We start from the raw sequence: 20951 nt of genomic DNA, 5'->3' as shown, positions 1-20951 counted from the left end.
GCTTTTAAAGTCATTTTGTTGCTCCTGGCAACCATGGTAAACAGTATGCAGATGCTTCAGTGATGACAACAGCAATAATAATAAAGCCAACTTTTGGAGTATATCATTTTCATCAGTCCTGAAATCATTTTGGACAGATGAATCTGATTTATTTTTAACCTTTCTGGAAGATGATTCCACAGTTATCTTTGGAAACTTCTTCCTGATGACTATGGGTTATCAGATAATGGAAACTCTTCACTATTTGCTGGCAGGATCATACAGTGAACGTATGATTATCAAATGAGGTCTGAAAGTGCTCTACAATTTTAAAATTTAGTGTTTTATTTTCAATGGTAGATTATCTTAAACATGTTCTGGATCACCTGAGTCATAATTGAATACTTTCACTTGATGCTGGGGTTAGAATATGTGTTAGATTTTGGTGGTGCCAAGTGTTACTGTTTTGATTGTTAGGGACTAATATTAAGGAAAAGAATAGAAGTACTAGTCTTAATGAATAAGATGCTTTTGAGTTAACTGAAGACCAAATGCTTTTTTAACATCAGGAATTAATGTTTCATAATAATGTGAAACTGAGAAAAATTTACCTGCCTTATTACCATTTAGTAGTACAGGCATTCCAATCTTAAAGGAAGCTTATGGTGGTTCAGTTAGTGCCATTTTTGTGTTGTGAGCAGAGATTTATTCAGCAAAACCATGCCATTTATTTTTTAAGTGTTCGTGTTAAATTGAATTTTATTTAGAAGTTTTGTATTTGGTTTTTGGTTTATCTGACTTTCTGTATTTATGTAAGATCTGTGTGCATAAAGAGTTTACTTAAAGGTTTATGTTTATCAACTATACTGTGATAAAAATTAATTTTTAAAAAGTTTGTGTTTGCATAGGTTTAAATAACGTTAGGATTACAACTTTTGTAAATAACTGGAAACTGCAGGAACGTTTCTCCTTTTTTAAGGGGTCTGTATATTACTGAAGTTTGAGAATGTCTTTCTTCAGAGTTCTAAGTTGATGTTGGGCTACCTAAAAGTACATACTTAAAACTTTATGAAAGTTTTAATGAATGTGCAGTCATATTAATATATGTGTGTGTGTAGGCAAGGAAGGAGGAAAGGGGAGATTTTCTTGTGTAGAAGAAAAATATTATAAATTATAATAATAGGAATTAGGTTTCTTCTGAATAAAGGGTTTGATGCCATTGACTCCTGGGAGGAAGTTATGATAATTTCAGTCTTCAAAGATTCACTCTATTTCTCATGCTATATTGAATTCTTTTGAATGTTCTAACTCTTGAAAAAAATTCTGTAGTGAATCTTGTAATGAAAAACCTGCTAATTTGTTTTGTAAGTTGAAATTTTGTCAGATTGCTATTTAGTAGAGTTTAAGTATTTATGATGGACTAGTCATGATCTACCTGGTAAGATCTACTCGATAAATCTAATTGTAGATAAATACCTGTTTTGGGGTCAGGCACAACTTGTAGTTTACTCACATTATTATATAATAGGGGAATATAAATGTGTATGAAAATAATTGTGATGAATTCAGCTGAGTATAGAAGTTTTACTGAGTGAGTACTCAATATCTCAATTGAGATATTTCACTAATTTTAATTTATAATCTTAATAAGATATCGTTTGTCACCACCATTTTCCTTCTAATTTTAATCTATATGTATGTCATTAAACTTTCCACTGGACTTTTTTTTCTTTCCTTCCTTCCTCACCCCTCCACCTGTCCCCCCCGCCCCCCGCCCTTTCTTCCTGGCCTGCTAGTTGCCACACACTGTTCTAAATGCTTGGGATATAACCATGAACTAAACAATCAAATATTCCTGCTCTCATGAAACTTAGATTCTTGTGGGGTCTGAGGGTGGGAGGAAACAAGCAATAACATGTAAATAAATTGTTGAGAAACTGTATGAATAGATAAAGAAGAAATTTTTGTTAGAAAGTGATTAAGTGTTGTGGTAAGAGAAAAAAGTAGAGGAGGGTTAGGGCAATTAAGAGTATATGGGGAGGGCTTCCCTGGTGGCGCAGTGGTTAAGGATCCCCTGCCAATGCAGGGAACATGGGTTCGAGCCCTGGTCCGGGAAGATCCCACAAGCCACGGAGCAACTAAGCCCGTGCGCCACAACTACTGAAGCCCACGCGCCTGGAGCCCGTGCTCCGCAGCAAGAGAAGCCACCGCAATGAGAAGCCTGTGCACCGCAAAGAAGAATAGCTCCTACTCACTGCAACTAGAGAAAGCCCACGCGCAACAACAAAGACCCAACGCAGCCATAAATAAATAAATAAATAAATTTTTTAAAAAAGAGTATATGGGGATGTGGAACAGTTTGTAATTTTTAAAAGGATAGTTAGGATAGGTGTCACTGAGAAGAGGACATTTGAGCAAAGTTTTGGTAATGGAGTTAATTTGTGTGAAGGAAGAACTTGCTGGCATTGCTGTTAGTGGAAAAGGCCCCAAGGCAAATAGGTGCGTGCTTGATGGATTCAGAAACTAGCAAGATGACCCATGTGGTTAAGGTGGAGTGAAGTCCACGGGGGAAGAGTGGTGGGAAAGGATACCTGAGATGTAAAAAGGACCAGACAATTAGGACTTTGTTGGCCATCATAAGGATTTGGGCTTTTATTCTGGGTAAGATGGGTAGCCATGGCAGAATTTTGAGCATAAGTGATGTGTCTGGCTTTTTGTGGGGAGGAGTGCACTGGTTGCTGAGTTGAGAATAAGGGGTGTGTGTGTGTGTGTGTGTGTGTGTGTGTGTGTGTGTGTGTACACGCATGTATCTCCCATGCTTACACAAGCGCATTGCACTTAGACAACTATATATTATGCAGAGTGTAAATATAAGGTCTATATTTCTTTAGCCAGGGGTCAAAAGTTGGATTTTAATACTCATTTAACTAGTAACAGGGCTGTTCAAAACCTGAAATCCAGCAGGAGGACAAATTGTGTGGAAGAAAAAATTATGCATATTTTATCAGTGTGAGAAGAGAGAAGATTAATGAATGTTTAGAGGGGATGTTAAAATTGATAGCAACATTCTTTTTTTTTTTTTTCGGCCATGCTGCGGCTTACAGGATCTTAATTCTCAGAAAGGGATTGAACCCAGGCCACTGCAGTGAAAGCGCCGAGTCCTAACCACTGGATGGCCAGGGAATTTTCAATAGCAACATTCTTCATTTTAAAATATTTTTCTTTTAATTGGGGGGACTATAGAAAAGCCTAGAAAAGAAAATGAAAATTGCTTATCTCACCACCCAGAGATAACCATTATTAGTATTTTGGCATTCGGGTATGTATGTGAGAGTGATACTTTTAATGTATTTTTGCCTGAACTTGTAAATTGAAGTATAACATCCACTTAGTAAAGTACTCCAATTTTAAGTATATAACTTGATGAATTTTTACAAATTATACACCAATGTAAATACCACTCAAATCAAGATAATATTGCCAGTGCCCTATATGTGTCCACCTCGTTTTCACTTAGTCTCTCCCGCCAGCCCCTAGAAGTAACTACTATTCTGACTTCTACATCACAGATTATTTCGTCTGTTTTTACATTTTAACTAATTTTACGGTAAATGTCCAGATTTTTTTTCCACTCAACATTGTATTTTCTCTTTTTTTTAAGCAGTGGTTTTATTTTTACCTTTTTTTTTGAATTTTTGAGTTTTATTTAATTTATTTTTTATATAGTAGGTTCTTACTAGTTATCTGTTTTATATATATTAGTGTATATATGTCAATCCCAATTTCCCAATTCATCCCACCCCCACCCCCCAACACCCCACCACTTTCCCCCCTTGGTGTCCATACGTTTGTTCTTGACATCTGTATCTCTATTTCTACCCTGCAAACCAGCTCATCTGTACCATTTTTCTAGATTCTACATGCATGCGTTAATATACAATATTTGTTTTTCTCTTTCTGACTTCTCTCTGTGTGACAGTCTCTAGATCCACCCACGTATCTACAAATGAGCCAATTTCATTCCTTTTCATGGCTGAGTAATATTCCATTCTATATATGTACCACATCTTCTTTATCCATTCATCTGTCAATGGGCATTTAGGTTGCTTCCATGACCTGGCTATTGTAAATAGTGCTGCAGTGAACATTGGGGTGCATGTGTCATTTTGAATTATGGTTTTCTCTGGGTATATGCCTAGTAGTGGGATTGCTGGGTCATATGGTAATTCTATTTTAGTTTTTTAAGGAACCTCCATACTGTTCTCCATAGTGGCTGTATCAATTTACATTCCCACCAACAGTGCAAGAGAGTTCCCTTTTCTCCACATCCTCTCCAGCACTTGTCGTTTCTAGATTTTCTGATGATACCTTTTCTAACTGGTGTGAGGTTGATACCTGATTGTAGTTTTGACTTGCATTTCTCTAATAATTAGTGATGTTGAGCAGCTTTTCATGTGCTTCTTGGCCATCTATATGTCTTTGGAGAAATGTCTGTTTAGGTCTTCTGCCCATTTTTGGATTGGGTTGTTTGTTTTTTTAATATGGAGCTGCATGAGCTGTTTATATATTTTGGAGATTAATCCTTTGTCCGTTGATTTGTTTACAAATATTTTTTTCCATTCTGAGGGTTGTCTTTTCGTCTTGTTTGTAGTTCCCTTTGCTGTGCAAAAGCTTTTAAGTTTCATTAGATCCCATTTGTTTATTTTTGTTTTTATTTCCATTAAGCTAGGAGGTGGATCAAAAAAGATCTTGCTGTGATTTATGTCAAAGAGTGTTCTTCCTATATTTTCCTGTAAGAGTTTTATATTGTCCACTCTTACATTTAGGTCTCTAATCCATTTTGAGTTTATTTTTGTGTATGGTGTTAGGGATAATTTCATTCTTTTACATGTAGCTGTCTAGTTTTCCCAGCACCACTTATTGAAGAGACTGTCTTTTCTCCATTGTATATCCTTGCCTCCTTTGTCATAGATTAGTTGACCGTACGTATGTGGGTTTATCTTTGGGCTTTCTGTCCTGTTCCATTGATCTATGTTTCTGTTTTTGTGCCAGTACCATATTGTCTTGATTACTGTAGCTTTGTAGTAGCCTGAAGTCAGGGAGTCTGATTTCTCCAGCTCCATTTTTTTCACTCAAGACTGCTTTGTCTGTTTGGGGTCTTCTCTGTCTCCATACAAATTTTAAGATTTTTTGTTCTAGTTCTGTAAAAACTGCCACTGGTAATTTGATAGGGATTGCATTGAATCTGTAGATTGCTTTGGGTAGTATAGTCATTTTCACAGTATTGATTCTTCCAATCCGAGAACATGGTATATCTCTCCATCTGTTTGTGTCATCTTTGATTTCTCTCATCAGTGTCTTATAGTTTTCTGAGTACAGGTCTTTTACCTCCTTAGGTAGGTTTATTCCTAGGTATTTTATTCTTTTTGTTGCAGTGGTGAATGGGATTGTTTCCTTAATTTCTCTTTCTGATCTTTCGTTGTTAGTGTATAGGGATGCAAGAGATTTCTGTGCGTTAATTTTGTATCCTGCAACTTTACCAAATTCATTGATCAGCTCTAGTAGTTTTCTAGTGGCATCTTTAGGATTCTCTATGTATAGTATCATGTCATCTACAAACAGTGACAGTTTTACTACTTCTTTTCCAATTTTTATTCCTTTTATTTCTTTTTCTTCTCTGATTACCGTGGCTAGGACTTCCAAAACTATGTTGAATAATAGTGGCGAGTGTGGACATCCTTGTCTTGTTCCTGATCTTAGAGGAAATGCTTTCAGTTTTTCACCATTGAGAATGGTGTTTGCTGTGGGTTTGTTGTATATGGCCTTTATTATGTTGAGGTAGGTTCCCTCTGTGCCTACTTTCTGGAGAGTTTTTATCATAAATGGTTGTTGAATTTTGTCAACAACTTTTTCTGCATCTCACAGTCTCAGTTTCATTACTTGTGATCGGTCTGTTCATATTTTCTATTTCTTCCTGGTTCAGTCTTGGGACGTTACACCTTTGTAAGAATTTGTCCATTTCTTCCAGGTTTTCCATTTTAATGGCATAGAGTTGCTTGTAGTAGTCTCTTAGGATGCTTTGTGTTTCTGCAGTGTCTGTTTTAACTTCTCCTTTTTCATTTTTAATTTTATTGATTTGAGTCCTCCCTCCTCTTGATGAGTCTGGCTAAAGGTTTATCAATTTTGTTTATATTCTAAGAGAACCAGCTTTTAGTTTTATTGATCTCTGCTATTTTCATTGTTTCTATTTCATTTATTTCTGCTCTGATCTTTATGATTTCTTTCCTTCTGCTAACTTTGGGTTTTGTTTGTTCTTCTTTCTCTAGTTCCTTTAGGTGTAAGGTTAGATTGTTTACTTGAGATTTTTCTTGTTACTTGAGGTAGGCTTGTATAAACTTCCCTCTTAGAACTGCTTTTGCTGCATCCCATAGGTTATGGATCATCTTGTTTTCATTGTCATTTGTCTCTAGGTATCTTTTGATTTCCTCTTTGATTTCTTCAGTGATCTCTTGGTTATTTAGTAACGTTTAGCCTCCGTGTGTTTGTGTTTTTTACGTTTTTTTCCCTGTAATTGATTTGTAGTCTCGTAGCGTTGTGGTCAGAAAAGATGCTTGATATGATTTCAATTTTCTTAAATTTACTGAGGCTTGATTTGTGACCCAGGATGTGATCTATCCTGGAGAACGTTCTGTGCGCACTTGAGAAAAAAGTGTAATCTGCTGTTTTTGGATGGAATGTTCTATAAATACCAATTAAATCTATCTGGTCTGTTGTGTCATTTAAAGCTTCTGTTTCCTTATTTATTTTCATTTTGGATGATCTGTCCATTGGTGTAAGTGAGGTGTTAAAGTCCCCCACTATTTATTGTGTTACTGTCCATTTCCTCTTTTAGAGTTGTTAGCAGTTGCTTTATGTATTGAGGTGCTCCTATGTGGGGTGCATATATATTTATATTTGTTATATCTTCTTGGATTGATCCCTTGATCATTATGTAGTGTCCTTCCTTGTCTCTTGTAACATTCTTTATTTTAAAGTCTATTTTATCTGATATGAGTATTGCTACTCCAGCTTTCTTTTGATTTCCATTTGCATGGAATATCTTTTTCCATCCCCTCACTTTCAGTCTGTATGTGTCCCTAGGTCTGAAGTGGGTCTCTTGTAGACAGCATATAGATGGGTCTTGTTTTTGTATCCATTCAGCAAGCCTGTGTCCTTTGGTTGGAGCATTTAATCCATTCACGTCTAAGGTAATTATCGATATGTATGTTCCTATGACCATTTCCTTAATTGTTTTGGGTTTGTTTTTGCAGGTCCTTTTCTTCTCTTGTGTTTCCCACTTAGAGAAGTTCCTTTAGCGTTTGTTGTAGAGGTGGTTTGGTGGTGCTGAATTCTCATAGCTTTTGCTTGTCTCTAAAGCTTTTGCTTGTCTCTAAAGCTTTTGGTTTCTCCATCAAATCTGAATGAGATCCTTGCCAGGTAGAGTACTCTTGGTTGTAGGTTCTTCCCTTTCATCACTTTAAGTATGTCATGCCACTCCCTTCTGGCTTGTAGAGTTTCTGCTGAGAAATCAGCTGTTAACCTTATGGGAGTTCCCTTGTATGTTATTTGTCGTTTTTCCCTTGTTGCTTTCAATAATTTTTCTTTGTCTTTAATTTTTGCCAATTTGATTACTGTGTGTCCTGGCATGTTTCTCCTTGGGTTTATCCTGTATGGGACTCGCTGTGATTCCTGGACTTGGGTGGCTATTTCCTTTCCCATGTTAGGGAAGTTTTCTACTATAATCTCTTCAAATATTTTCTCAGGTCCTTTCTCTCTCTCCTCCTTCTGGGACCCCTATAATGCGAATGTTGTTACGTTTAATGTTGTCCCAGAGGTCTCTTAGGCTGTCTTCACTTATTTTCATTCTTTTTTCTTTATTCTGTTCTGCAGCAGTGAATTCCACCATTCTGTCTTCCAGGTGACTTATCTGTTCTTCTGCCTCAATTATTCTGCAATTGATTCCTTTTCGTGTAGTTTTTATTTCAGTTATTGTATTGTTCATCTCTGTATTGTATTGTTCAACATTTCTTCCATCTTCTCGATCTTTGCCTCCATTCTTTTTCCGAGGTCCTGGATCATCTTCACTATCATTATTCTGAATTCTTTTTCTGGAAGGTTGCCTATCTCCACTTCATTTAGTTGTTTTTCTGGGGTTTTATCTTGTTCCTTCATCTGGTACATAGCCCTCTGCCTTTTCATCTTCTCTATCTATCTTTCTGTGTGTGTGGTTTTTGTTCCGCAGGCTGCAGGATTGTAGTTTTTTTTGTTTTGTTTTGTTTTGTTTGTTTGTTTGTTTGTTTTTTGCAATACGAGGGCCTCTCACTGTTGTGGCCTCTCCTGTTGCGGAGCACACGCTCCGGACGCGCAGGCTCAGCAGCCATGGCTCATGGGCCCAGCCGCTCCATGGCATGTGGGATCTTCCCGGACCAGGGCACAAACTCGTTTCACCTGGGCAGGTGGACTCTCAACCACTGTGCCACCAGGGAAGCCCAGGATTGTAGTTCTTTTTGCTTCTGCTGCCTGCCCTCTGGTGGATGAGGCTATCTAAGAGGCTTGTTTAAGTTTCCTGATGGGAGGGACTGGTGGTGGGTAGAGCTGGGTGTTGCTCTGGTGGGCAGAGCTCAGTAAAACTTTAATCTGCTTGACTGCTGATGGGTGGGGCTGGCTTCCCTCCCTGTTGGTTGTTTGGCCCGAGGCAACCCAACACTGGAGCCTACCTGGGCTCTTTGGTTGGGCTAATGGCCAACTCTGGGAGGGCTCACACCAAGGAGTACTTCCCAGAACTTTGCTGCCAGTGTCCTTGTCCCCACGGTGAGCCACAGCCACCCGCTGCCTCTGCAGGAGACACTCCAACACTAGCAGGTAGGTGTGGTTCAGTCTCCCCTGGGTCCTGATGCTCACACTATTTTGTGTGTGCCCTCCAGGAGTGGAGTCTCTGTTTCCCCCAGTCCTGTCGAAGTCCTGCAGTCAAATCCCACTAGCCTTCAATGTCTGATTCTCTAGGAATTCCTCCTCCCGTTGCCGGACCCACAGGTTGGGAAGCCTGACGTGAGGCTCAGAACCTTCACTCCAGTGTGTGGACTTCTGTGGTATAATTGTTTTCCGGTTTGTGAGTCGCCCACCAGTTATGGGATGTGATTTTATTGTGATTGCCTCCCTCCTACCATCTCATTGCGGCTTCTCCTTTGTCTTTGGATGTGGGATATCTTTTTTGGTGAGTTCCAGTGTCTTCCTGTCAATGATTGCTCAGCAGTTAGTTGTGGTTCCGGTGCACGTCCTTCTACCCTGCCACCTTGAACCAATCTCAACATTGTATTTTCTATTCCTGTGTTCCTTTTTTCACTTAAAAACAATTTTCCATGGTATTAATATTCTCCACCCTTAAGAGACATAACCAAATGCAACATGTGGACCTGATTTGACAAAAAAACCTTATAAAGATATGTGTATATATTTTTTTGAGGTATAGTTGATTTACCATGTTGTTAGTGTCAGGTTACAGCAAAAAGATTGTTTTAAATCTATAACCACACACACATACATGTATATTCTTTTTCAGATTCTTTTCCATTATAGGTTATTACAAGACATTGAATATAGTTCCCTGTGCTATACAGTGGGTCCTTGTTTATTTGTTTTATATATAGTATTGTGTATCTGTTAATCCCAAACTCCTAATTTATACCCTCCCTTCCCCTTTGATAACCATAAGTTTGTTTTCCATGTCTGTGAGTCTGTTTCTGTTTTGTAAATAAGTTCATTTGTATCATTTTTTAGATTCCACAATAAGTGATATCATATAATTTGTCTTTCTCTGACTTCACTTAGTGTGATATTCTCTAGGTTCATCCATGTTGTTACAAATGGAATATATATGTATATGTGTAATATTCCATTATGTGTGTATACACACACACACACACACCCCCCACATCTTCTTAAACTAGTTTTCTGGTGATGAGCACTTGGTTATTGTTAATAATGCTGCTGTAAACATTGGGGTGCATGTATCAGAGTTTTTGTCTTTTCCACATATATTAACAGGAGTGGGATTGCTGGATCATATGGTAATTGTATTCAATATTTTTAGTTTTCTGAGGAACCTCCATACTGTTCTCCATAGCGGCTGTATCAATTTACATTCCCACCAACAGTGTATGAGGGTTCCCTTTTCTCCACACCCTCTCCAGCATTTATTATCTGTAGACTTTTTTTTTATTTTAAAAATACTTTACTGCTAAAAAATGCTAACCATCATCTGAGCCTTCAGCAGTGGTAGTAGTATCAGCAGTGGTAGTAGTAACATCAAAGATCACTGACTACAGATCACCATAACAAATATAATAAAAATATTAATATTATTTAATTTTGTTAGCTGTGGTAATGGCATTTTTTCCCTGTAAACTAAATATTTGTTAGCAAAATATAGTGAAGTATTTTTGGGTGAAATAAGATATCTGAGAATTGCTTTAAAACATACCAGTGGCGTCACTGAAAACAAACTTGTGGTTACCAAAGGGGAAAGGTGGAGGGCGAAGGGATAACTTGGGAATTTGGGATTAAGGTACACACACACACACACACACACACATGTGTGTGTGTGTATGTGTGTGTATATATATATATATATAAAATATATAAATATATATATAAAATAAACAAGGGCCAACTGTGTAGCACAGGAAACTGTGTTCAGTATCTTCTTATAACCTATAATGGAAAAGAATCTGAAAAGTGTATGAATATATATGCGTATATATATACACATAAATAAAGTGAATCACTTCACTGTATTCCTGAAACATTGTAAATCAACTATACTTCAGGTGAGGAGGTGAAACAAGACAATCATGCATTGATTCTCTTTGGAAAGGTAGGTATTGGATACAAGGAACGTGTGTGTGTGTGTGTTAGAAGCCTATAACATAAAATTTATCATTTTTCTAAGTATACGGTTAAGTGGTGTTAAGTGTATTCACATTGTTGTTGAGCCAATCTCCAGAATTGTTTCATGTTGTAAAACTGAAACTCTGTACGCATTAAACAACAACCCAGTTACCCTTCCTCAAGCCCCTGGCCACCACTATTCTACTTTCTTTTTCTGTGAATTTGACTACTCTAGATACCTCCTGTAGGTGGAATCATACATTACTTGTCTCTTTGTGACTGGCTTATTTCATATACTATAGTGTCCTCAAGGTATATCCAAGCATCAGAATTTCCTTCCTTTTTAAGGATGAATAATATTCCATTGTATTTATATACCACAGTTTGTTTATCCATCCATCTGTGATGGACACTTGGGTTGCTTCCCCTTTTCGACTGTTGTGACTAGTGCTGCTGTGAATATGGGTGCACAAATCTCTCTGTGAGAACCTTCTTTCAATTCTTTTGGATGTATACCTAGAAGTGAAATTGCTGGATCATGATAATTCTGTTTTTAATTTTTTAAGGAACTGGTGTACTCTTTCCCACACCTGCACCCTTTTACAGTCCCACAAACAGTGCACAAGGGTTTCAGTTTCTCTGTGTCATTGTCACCACTTATTATTTTCTGTTTTTTGAATAGCCATCATCCTAATATATGTGAGTTGATATCTCACTGTGGTTTTGATTTCCATTTCCTTAGTGATTAGTGGTGTTGATCATCTTTTCATGTGCTTATTGGCCATTTTGTATCGTCTTTGGAGAAGTATCTATTCACATCCTTTGCTCATTTTTTAATTGGGTTATTTGTTGTTATTGAGCTTTCCCTGTACTATGTATTATCTCCACTGTTTTGTCAGGGAGTATCCAGAAGAGGTCTTCATAAAATTTTTTAGTGTCTATACATTATGTTATATGTATTGATATATTCAAATACAGCTTTTTAGTGGTATTTTCTAATAAGGCCTTTCACAATATGGCTTCTGCTAACCTTTCAGCTTTATTTCCCTTGTATCTCTCCTCCTTTTTCCTCTTCTCCTCCCCCCCACCTCCCAGTTCTCGCAGACATACATGTTCCAGTTATACTTTGTTTCTCTAAACTTGTAAAGTTAGTGTATCCTCTTTCCCCTCCAGGCCTTCACACATGCAGTTCTCTCTATGTGGAATACTTCCTCTCCTGTTTGAACTCTCTTCTGCTCCTTTTCAGTCTAAAGTTTAGCTGTCATTTGCTCTGGGAAATTATCTTTGAGCTTGCAAGTACAAAGGCCTCCTATGTGGTGAATTTCCATTATCATAATATTCATTAAGCTGCATTGCACATGGCTAGTCTATTTAATGTCGGCCCTCCACGTCCTCAGGTTCTGTATCCATGCATTCAACCAACCGCACATGGAAAATGTTCAGGAAAAAAGTTTCCAGTTAGTTCCAAAAAGCAAAACTTGAATTTGCATATGCTGGAAACTATTTATATAGCATTTACATTGTATTTACAACTATTTACATAGCATTTTCATGGTATTAGGTATTATAAGTAATCTACATATGACTTAGAGTATAAAGGACAGTGTATGTAGGTTATATGCAAATACTATGTTATTTTATATAAGGGACCTGGAACCAATCCCCTGAGGGATACTGAAGGAACGAATGTACTGTCTCTCTCACGGTACACTATAAGCTCTGAGAGTAGGGATTGTATTGGTCTAGTGCATCGTTGTATCCCTAGAGCCATAGGGGGCACTCAGTAAACAATTGTGGCAGTGAACACCAGTACCAGTATTACTTCGATAGATTTCTAATATGTATAGGGCATGCTGGGTAATAATACAAAATAGAACACCAGTTCTTTTGTTCAGGCAGCTTAAAATCTAATGGAGGAGAGTGAGGTTTCCTTTCCTCTTGCTTTGTCCTACTCTACATCACCTTTTAGTAGTGAGAACTACAGCCTGGTAAAAGATAAACTGTGGCACATTAAAAATTTTAAGAGTTTGGGCTTCCCTGGTGGCGCAGTGGTTGAGGGTCCGCCTGCCGATGCAGGGGACACGAGTTCGTGCCCCGGTCCGGGAAGATCCCACGTGCTGCGGAGCGGCTGGGCCCGTGAGCCATGGCCGCTGAGCCTGTGCATCCGGAGCCTGTGCTCCGCAACGGGAGAGGCCACAACAGTGAGAGGTCCACGTTCGCAAAAAAAAAAAAAAAAAAAAAATTTTAAGAGTTTATTTGAGCAAATGTCTATTCAAATTGAACAGAAACAAACCAGAAGTCATAGGAGCACTCTGGACAGGAGCCAGGGGAAGACTTATAGAGAGGAGGTGAAAGTAAAGCAAATAAGTTATTAGCTTAGGTAGTAATTCCTTTATTTGGGAAAGCCTAGTTGACTGTTCGTATGGTTGTCCTTAGGTTTGATTTATTATTATTACTATTGTTACTACTAATATTATTGGGCTGTACTGTGTGGCATGTGGAACTTCCGGACCAGGGATGGAACCCTCGCCCCCAGCAGTGGAAGCCCAGAATCTTTTTTTTTTTTAATAAATTGATTGATTGATTTTTGGCTGCATTGGGTCTTTGTTGCTCCACATGGGCTTTCTCTAGTTCCAGTGAGCGGGGTCCACTCTCATTGCAGTGAGACCTCTCATTGTGGTGCACGGGCCTCTCATTGCAGTGACTTCTCTTGTTGCAGAGCGCGGGCTTCAGTAATTGTTGAAGCACGCGGGCTCAGTAGTTGTGGCTCGCGGACTCTCGAGCTCAGGCTCAGTAGTTCTGGCACACAGGCTTAGTTGCTCCGTGGCATGTGGGATCTTCCCAGTCCAGGGCTCGAACCTGTGTCCCCTGCAGTGGCAGGCGGATTCTTAACCACTGCGCCACCAGGGAAGTCCTAGAAGCACGGAATCTTAACCACTGGACCACCAGGGAAGTCCTAGGTTTGATTTATTAACCTTTAGGCATTACAGGCTTAGGTTTTGGTTTGGCTATGTAGGCTCCTAAGGCATTAAAACCAACTCAGTCTAATGGCTTCCTTGTTTAATTTAACAGGGCTAAATGATGTGATCTTATCTGGTCAAAGGCTGATGAAAATAGAGCCTAGGACTATGTATTGCTAACTTGACCCTGAAGCAGCTGATTATACTGTGGTCAGCCTCCTTGACCTTCCCTGAATTCCATCCAAAGGGCAGATTCAAGCAGTTGCTTATGAGAGAAGGGAGGGAATGCAGAAACAAAGGAGCAGCAGTCAAGAACAATAGTGCAGGGTCCTGGTTCTTCCTCAAGGAATATATATAACAATACCTTTGAGTTCTTCTGTAGGAACTAAGGCCTCCACCCAGGTGGAGGATGGTAACTTCAGGCTGAGCACAAGATTCCTGGAGCACTGCCCTATTACCTCAGCACCACCCAATCAGAAGAAAGTCTGCACAGAGTGGAAGACAACAGAGACTCTGACCCCCTCTCAAAATGGTTCTCCTTTTAAAAACTTTCATGGTCAAGCAGAATCTTCAGAGTTGGTTTTTGGACACGAGTCCACCTTCTCCCCAGGTTGCCGGCCTACTGAATAAAGGAACTTTTCCTTTCCAACCAACACCCTGTTGAGTATTGGCTTTCTGAGCCGTGAGCAGCAGAACCTGAGTGTGTTTAAAAAAACAAATAGACGGTTACTTCTTTAGCAGAGATGGGTTTATTTGGGATCAGAAGAGAATTGCACTTCGAGGTATGTAACCATGGCAAGCCGTGCACATTCTGGGACTTTCTATATACCTGTCATATATTCATATCATTATTTTTACATTAGTTTTAAAGATGTGCAACAAATTAAGCTATTAGATTCCTAGTACCAAAATTGCATGAGCAGGGCTTCCCTGGTGGCGCAGTGGTTGAGAATCCGCCTGCCGATGCAGGGGACGCAGGTTCGTGCCCCGGTCCGGGAGGATCCTGCACGCTGCGGAGCGGCTGGGCCCATGGGCCGTGGCCCCTGGGCCTGTGCATCCGGAGCCTGTGCTCCACAGTGGGAGAGGCCACAGCGGTGAGAGGCCGCATATCGCAAAAAAAAAAAAAAATTACTTGAGCAGTGCACTACGTTTTGTTAAATATATGAGTGGTTTTAATGAGCTAGTAAGTTACATGAATAATTTTTCCCCTAGAGATTTAAAAGGCACCTTTCTTTTTAAAAGATAGCTGACTTATTAACAACTAAGTTTTAATTCTTACCAAGGATTTTTCAGGAAGAGTAAATTTAACCCTTTTATAAGCTTTCCTTGTGGGAAAATGAACTAAATTTAACCCAGGGTATTCCACAGAATTCCAGAGAACTAAAGCCCAAGGTATCTTCTTAGACCAACAACTGTGGTAGCTTTGGGCCACATCAGAGACATCCTATTTTGTGGAAACTTTTATTGAGTAATAGTGTCTTACTTGAGCTGTTAAAGGGGATTTCCAAAAGAAAATTGTTTTCTTAGTTGACATTCTTAAGGTTAGTTAAGTATATATTAGGGATTGTGTTCAGGGCTTTTTTCCTTGAAAATGTAAAATTTTAGGTTAAAAAACTGTACGTTGATTGGATTTAGTACTGTAGCAACAAATGTGGGCACAGATACATAAGACTCCTAAATTTAGGATTATTTCAGCTTATTCATGCTTAGTTTCTTAAATGTCTTAAATATTTTCTTAATTTTTGATCATTAATATACTGAATTAACATAGACTAGATTTAAAAATTACCAAATCACAAACACAGTTACTTAACCAAAGTAAATTTTTCCTTTATGCATGTGAAAAACTTTACATTTTCTTTAAAGAAATATCACCTACCATAGATGAATTACATATTTTGAGATTCAGGAAGAAGTTGTATATATATATATGGTCACTCCCATATTTTACAGTTGAGTGAACTGAGAAACTGTAATTATGATTTCATTCATTTATTTAGCAACAAATATTTATTGAGTTTTTACATATTCCAGGCAATGTTCTTGATAATAGGAATATATCAGTGAACAAAAGACAAATATTCATACTTTAATAGAGCTTATATTCTAGTGGCATTTGTCTAATTGGTGGTAAAACAAAGACAATTGATTTGGTTTAGTAATCCAGTTTTCTTAGTATGAAGTTTGTTTGGGCTGACAAATAGTTTTCATCCTGCTTGCCAATTCATAGTTTTCTTATGCCACCTGGAGCCTAAGTTATGTTAAGAATTCTTTACTAAGGCAAAGTTATTGATGTCTGACTTTGGGTTTGGCCAGTCAGAAGAATGTTCATGAGCTGATCAGGCCCGCTGCCACCCTTACCTCTAATGTTGCCTTTAAAAAAACCCTTCCCTGAAAGCCATAAAGGAGTTTGGGTCTTTTGATGACAAGATGCCCATTCTCTTTGCTTGGTGCCCTGCAATAAATGCTGTGCTTTAACTTCACCACAACCCAGTGTCAGTAGATTAGCTTTGCTGTGTGTTGGGTGACTGGACCCAAGTTTGGTTCAGTAACAGTTTTGGAAACCACAAATGGACTGTCATCCAGAGTGGGCATCTTGCCTGTGGCACATCAGCCCCTGGCTGGTGGCAGCTCTCAGATCCTGTCCAGCAGCTTCCTGAACACCTTTGTTTTAAGGGCAGCCTCTTGCTGTCGACCAGGCGTCACTGTCCATGGTGCTTCTGTGGTGAAGGAAACAAGGCTCTGGTCCTGGTCTGTAAGTCATCTCTGGTAATTGACAGAACCTCCGTGTGATTACACCAGGGTATTCTTTCCTATGGGGTTGCCTTAATTGGAAATTTCCTTCTGTGGGGAGGGGGAAGGCATAGGACTTGGTAATCTGGTTTTGAGTGGAATGCCACTTTAATTGGATTTTCCCTTCTGGTTAAGTGAGTATTATTTCATAGTGACCTTTAATCCTGTTTGACTGAGTGTTTTTTGAAGCCTTATTGATGTTTTTAGCAAACTTCCCAAAGATCAAATTCTGATTGTTGCTCTCCTGATTTCTCACTAACTTTGGGATGCTCCATAGGGCCCCTGAAGCACCTCAGAGAGATATTAGACTAATTAGTTGGGATTACTTGATATGTTAAGTTACATGGGAAACATTGTCAAATGAGTGGTGATAAACCTTAGGTTATTATGGGTAAATGTCGTAAATGTAAGTGTTCCAAAAATAATGTAAAATTTCTAAAATTTGGATGTGTCTTGGTATAATATTATCAGTCATAATTCTAGTTATTATCTTAAAATGTTGCAGGTCACAACAATAACCAGGTTTCTTTGTGAATTGCGTTGTAATCAGATCTTTAACCATACCTTTTAAAGTCTTTTGTCATTTGTAGAGTTTTACTCTGATGCTTCTGCACAAATGCTTCATCTTCAAGAAGTTTCATAGAAAGAACTTTTTGACAAGTATAGGTTTCTGATAAATTTCAAATCATACTGCTGAACTGGGTAAAAAAAAATTAAAGAATTCTAATGGAAAACCTGATGACTTCATGAAACCATTAACAAAAGACTAAGATAAAATATTAGTTACACAGGACTGAGTGAATTGGTTAATATAGTTATATAATTTTTATGGGGTTTTTTTTGAAATGTTACTGGCTTTTAATTTGTGTTCTCCAGATATAAGGGAACCTGTCTCCTTCAGCTCTAACTTAGAAAAATTTGGTAAATTATACCTTTGTAAGCAGAATTGAAACATTTATCTTTTCTCTATATCTGATTCCTCCAGAAATTGAAAACTCTTAGGTTCCCAGCAGCCTTAACAGGTGAATAAGGAAGAACACCTCCTGGCAGGTGCAGGAACCTCAAGATATTTTGGAGACCTCTGGAAGAGAGGAATTCACTCAGATCTATAGATACCACAGGCAGAATCTTTGGCAAGCCTTTGGTGTGGCTTTCCTGGCCTTGAGAGGCTTTTAAAGAATTCAGTCTGAGACTCCTTATGAAAAGTTCCTGGATGGCCTGTTAGTGCCTCTGTGACCAGTTAATCAGACTTATTTTGTGATTAAATTAGTCTTAATTTGGCTATATTTGGTAGAAATGAAGGCAATTTTAGGGAGAAAAATTGTTTCAGTGGATATTCTAGTTTTGTTAATTGAGGTCTGTTTTTACCGCCTTAGACCCACTTCCCAGTTAGCTCTTTGTTAAGTCACATAATTGTAAAGTTTAGTTGAATTATTAAAAGGACACTCTTAACTTTGTTTCTAAAGCTTATCGCAACAAACTATCTTTGGATGAAGATCAAATACCCCGTGATGTACAACCAGGAGATTATGCATACTGGGAAAGGCATAGTTTAAAGGACTGTCTCCAATCTAGAGAAAAGGATCCTTATTAATTACTCTTAGTTGGCTAATGCACAACGAAACTGAAGGACATTGACTCTTTAATTCATACTTCCCACTTAAGAAATTATGCCTCTGCAGTGGGCTGGGCTATAGAAAAGACTGTTGACCCCAAGTGACACCCACATCAGGATGAGAAGATGACAGCAGTGGTAAGCAGCTGATCCAGGAATCCAGACCAGGCCTGTAAGACCTATCCTACTAATTCAATTGAATTGATTACCAAATATTTGTCTCCCTATCAACACTGAAAGTTATTGTTTTACTTCACAGCATACTGGTGGCCCCAGTGTTTAGGATGAAAAGAAAATTTTCTAGTGAAGTTGTCACAGAGTATAACTACTCATAACATGTATTGCTGCTTGCTTTAAGTCCACTGCTAAAAGCACATGTACAGTGTTTGTGTTACAATTTGGTATAATTGATAAAATGTATAGACTACAAAATGCTTCTCTATTATCATAGGTCTGAGTTTGTTCACTATGTCTGATTAGTTTTCATCCAATGTGGATAACTAGGTAAATACATGCACACACACACACACACACACACACACACACACACACACACACACACACACACACAATTAGGCCTAGCACCAAAGGACGTGATGGACCCAGAGGAAGCAACAACCATCCTAGCATCTAGGAACAAATATTTTGATCTATGGAAAGATTTGCAAACAAAAGGGGAAATGATAGAAGAAATTTTCCCACACCGAGGTATGGGGAAATCTTTCTGCCTTATGCATCATGATTTAACTTAAAGTAGAATAGCCTGTTTTGTGGCCTGTCAGACATATGTTGTTCATCTCCTTTAACCATTAAGGGGGGAAAAATGCATTTAGAAATCAAAACTGAGTAACTGTGGTTCAGGCATCCAAGGTAGGAACTTGGTGGCCATTATGGACATGATTTTAGACACATTTCTGTTTAGCTGGGAACTTGCATTTGCTGAACTGTGTTGGACTCAGGGATGGCACCAGCTGTTCTCAAAGCAGTGTCTGCTGGCACCTGCCAGCTGCAACCATATAGTTTCAAGATATCTTGTAATTATTAATTTTTTTCTTTTATAATAGTAACAAATGAGACAGCTCAAGCCCTAGCTTCCTAGCAGGAGGCGCTAGGTTCTTTAGCCAGAGTATTACATGACAATAGAATTGTTAGATTCTATTAGATTTAGATTTTTAGCAGGAAAAAGAGATGTGTGTGTAGTGGCCAGTAGCTCCTGTTATTTATATGTTAATACCACATCAGAAGTTAAACCTACTTAGATATAATTTTATATCTAAGCAGCTGGCTACCTGGCAACAAGTCTCCCAGATAGACTGATTTTCAGGCTTATTCTTCTGAATTCCTCAGGGAATGAGATCTATTTTCTGAGATTTATTTAAAGTTTGGGTTTTCACTCTTCCTCTTAATTCTAATTGGGTCTGTTGCACCACAGTGATGGATCAAGGGACTAAGATCTTAATCATGCAAGATTCAGATCCAAGACTTGGAACTCGGGAATATCTCTAACTCATGGTCCATTCCCCAAATTGAAGCAGGACTATGCCCCCATTTCAACAGGAAGTAGCCAGAGTGGTTGTTGCCCCATTCCCGTAAAGATTGGGGGAAAGTTAAAACAGGAGTAGGGAATTGAAACTGAGTCCCCCTGCCAAAATTTATGATGAACGTTTGTATCCAAAACTTTATTTCCTTTCTTGTCCTGCACTTGTTTCCCTCAGGATTCAGGAAAATCAAAGAAAAGGGGGGCGTTGAAACTGAGCAGTACCCTTCAGGACATTCCTAGATTCAAAAGCACCTCTGTGTCCCTTGTTCCTTGTTTATAGAAGAAAAAGGCCTTAGTCTCCTAGCCTTACCCAAGTTCTAAAGAACAGACTCAAGTAGTTAATGACTAACTAGTATATGACTCTGTTATTAGAGTCACAGGCCTCCTAGTTCCTCCTGAAGGGATATAGATAACAATCTAATGCATATCTTTGAGTTGTTCTGCATCCATTTGTGGAGAAGGGTGATTATATGCTGGACTCAAGCAGTAGACCCCAGATTAGTTGGAACCAGAAGGTTGATGACTGAGATTCCTGAAACATCACCCTGTTACCTTACCACCAGCCAGTTAGAAGAGTGTCTACAAGCTTGTCAAACACCCTGCAACACTCACCTCTGATGTTGTCTTTAAAAACCCTTCCCTGAAAGCCACTGGGGAGTTCAGGTCTTTTGAGCATGAGCTGCCTGTTCTCCTTGTTTGGTACCCTGCAGTAAGCTGTGTACTTCTTCACCACACCCATTGTCAGTAAATTGGCTTTGCTGTGTGTTGGGCAAGTGGACCCAAGTTTGTTTTGGTAACAGCTATTTATAGTCTTTATCCCACATACTGAACACTCATATACTTTGTTGTATTTGTTTGATTTTCTTATTGCTGCAAGTTGCATTGGATAAGGTTAAGTAATTTGTGGTACATACATTTTAGTAATAATTTCCAGAACACATCTGGCCTAAAGGATTTTAGTAAAGGAATGTGGACCCCTACTAATGAAAATCATACTACACAGCTAAATGTCTTTTTCTCACATTAGCAATCTCAAGATTTGTAATGATTTTAAATAACTTACCTGATCAGTATTGCCTTAATTGATTACTAAAAGTACTTTAAGAGGAAGAATAATAAATTAAGCTGTTCTTAAAAA

At 38.5% G+C, this 20951-nt stretch overlaps 1 protein-coding gene across 6 annotated transcripts in view; it reads left to right on the top strand.

Annotated features, from left to right (window-relative positions):
• STRN3 (striatin 3) overlaps nt 1-20951 on the top strand; it is a 114074-nt gene that overhangs the window by 26224 nt on the left and 66899 nt on the right. The window contains exon 1 of one of the 6 annotated variants that reach the window (XM_049706791.1): nt 8616-8880. The exons of the other annotated variants lie outside the window; for them this stretch is intronic. The gene's annotated coding sequence lies outside the window, so the exon portion shown is untranslated. Of the gene's footprint in view, nt 1-8615; nt 8881-20951 lie in introns of those variants that run through there. 6 annotated transcript variants of the gene reach the window in all.

The sequence above is a fragment of the Orcinus orca genome, chromosome 2, assembly GCF_937001465.1.
Source record: "Orcinus orca chromosome 2, mOrcOrc1.1, whole genome shotgun sequence".
In the NCBI taxonomy this organism is placed as follows: Eukaryota; Metazoa; Chordata; class Mammalia; order Artiodactyla; family Delphinidae; genus Orcinus; species Orcinus orca.
This window is presented reverse-complemented; position numbering and strand designations above follow the sequence as displayed.